At 45.2% G+C, this 2336-nt stretch overlaps 1 non-coding gene across 1 annotated transcript; it reads left to right on the top strand.

The window, feature by feature from the left end:
• Nucleotides 1–656: 656 nt before the first annotated feature.
• On the top strand, nt 657–720 carry LOC142427053 (U7 small nuclear RNA). Its single transcript, XR_012779888.1, has one exon. It is a non-coding gene; the product is annotated as a U7 small nuclear RNA (small nuclear RNA).
• The last annotated feature ends 1616 nt before the right edge of the window (nt 721–2336 follow it).

Raw genomic sequence — 2336 nt, 5'->3', positions numbered from 1 at the left:
AGATAGAGGCAGATATTGATTGGATTATACGATTCAGCTGTGAGTGAAGGACAACAGCATCCATTCTGATTGCCTTCATGCTGGGTGTAAGAGTGGGGGATTTTACTGCCAGCTAGAAAGAAGAGCAAATAGGGAAGGGCATCTTTTGGAGTCCAAGGTCCCTGATCATTGAACCTCCTTTAACCAGGAGACAGCTTTGACACCAGAGGAGCAGTATCAGCAAAACCAGAAGCCAGCCCATGAGGCCGGGAGTGGACCTCTCAGCCCACAGCACAGGTAAAGCTCAATGCTCTGGGACAGTGGGCTGGCTTGTGGAGTAGGATGCCTCTGGGCACTTAACTGGGGGAACTGGGTTTTGCTGACCTCAGAGCTAGAGCTGGGTGCCTTTGCTTTGAGGCATATAGCAAAATGGTCTGCCCAGTAGGCCTTTCTTAACAGTCCTAAAAGAGTTTTGTAAGATTGCCTAGCAGGACAGAGGCTGGGTCAAGAAGCTGAGAGCCAGAGGGAGAGGCCTGTCTCCAGAGACTGTCCTGACAAATTTGAATCCTGACCTCCCACCTAACCTCAGAATCAAAAGCATTGTGAGTTCTGTATGGCTGGCGTGATCATTTGTAGGATTTTTGGGGTGTTATTTTTTTACAATAAAAACTTTCTTTTAGTGTTACAGTTCTTTTAGAATTTGTCTAGCAGGTTTTCTGGGTTTTTTCCCAGAAAATCTCCCCCCGCCCACCCCCCCAAAAAAAGTTTCTTTTACAATTAAAAAGTTTTTATTTTTAAGTGCCCAAATATTCTATAGCCAGTTGAAACAATGAAAAGTGAAATACATTATGACTTGAAAATTAGCATATTTTAAAAATAATACTGCTCTTCTCAACTCAGAATCTGAATAAATTAAAGCGATGGGTTCATATGACATATTTCTAAGATAATAATGAACTCTGTCACTGAGTCAACAAATAACATAAATAAGAAAACTGCTAATGAAGCACATTTTGTATGTTTTGCATTTTTATGACCCTCATTTAAGATGTAGGCATAACTGGGGTACCTTTAAATGACTGCCTTTCCGCAACTGAGATAAATAGCTCAAAATCAAGTCTGCTTTTGGGAGGCCGGGAGTGGGGAGTTCCAGACTTCCACAGATGTCCCAGTGAACTCCAATCAGTTCCTTGTCAATTCCACTTCTCCTTCAAATGGGTAGACACGCTAGGAAAGGTGGGAGAAATGTGGGACAATCATCAGAGTACTTCTTTTTAATGTTTGTAATAGTGGGAGGGCCGCCCAGACAAGGGAAACAGTAACGAGCTTATCTTACCTAAGACCATGACCTTACATGGGTCTCAGTTCAAAAGTCTGGGCCTCTCTCAATTCCTGTCCCAAGGACACAGTCGATTTTTTGGCTCATTGTCTCTAGAAGCCATGTTGATCCATTCTTCTTGTTTATGGCCCTAAACTCAAAGCACAGGCCCAACTACCGGCTGCTGAAAGGAGTCTGTGCGCATTGTTTTTCATAGAAACTCTGAAGTGTGGCAACAAAAATATAGAAAATGTCAGGCTCGCAGGGTTCCACTGCGCCTGGCTCCGTCATCAAAGCACAATGATCTCGGTCCAGTCTCTGACCCACAGAGCACACTCCAGAAGAAACCCAGCCGGGTGTTCAGACAGAGCCGCAGTCCTGCCCGCTAGAGGTTCTAACCGAAGTCTGAGTACAGGTCCGTTTGATCATGGCTCAGTCAGCAGATGAGAAGATTGATCTCAACCCTGGGTCACAGGCAGAGGGACGGAGCAGTAGGGAAAGCCTGGCATTTGCTTCTGTCCCTGCAGCTCTGGCCTCACCAGCAACATCCAATTAGAACAGTGATTCTCAGAGTGTGATCGTGGGACTCCTGGGGACCCCAAGACCTTTCCAGAGACCCTGTGAGGGCGGAGCTATTTTAATACTAATAGCAAAACATCATTTGCCAGTTTGCATTGTGCTGACCTTTCCACTAACGGTGCCAATGCAGTGGGGGGTGGGGGTGGGGGTAAAACTGGGGGTGCCTTGATGTCAAAGAGGAGTGACATCAGTCCTTCGTTATAGCTCTTGTATTTTTCATGGTCACGTGCTGATTGAGGAGTGGGAGGACACCAAGTGTCACTTTAAACTGTTATCGCAAAAGCAGTCAAATGATAAATTGGATTAAATCTCCGTCTTTGCGTGTTTGCCTTTCTAATAGTACACATTAAAGCACTTTTGCGGTATGCCAACGTACGATGATTATCTTAAGGGAAAACGCTTCAGCTAACACCGGTGTAGTTGTTCTCCTCACAAGCTGAACGTGAGCGGAGTGATTAGC

This window comes from Tenrec ecaudatus, chromosome 14, assembly GCF_050624435.1.
Source record: "Tenrec ecaudatus isolate mTenEca1 chromosome 14, mTenEca1.hap1, whole genome shotgun sequence".
Classification (NCBI taxonomy): Eukaryota; Metazoa; Chordata; class Mammalia; order Afrosoricida; family Tenrecidae; genus Tenrec; species Tenrec ecaudatus.
This window is presented reverse-complemented; position numbering and strand designations above follow the sequence as displayed.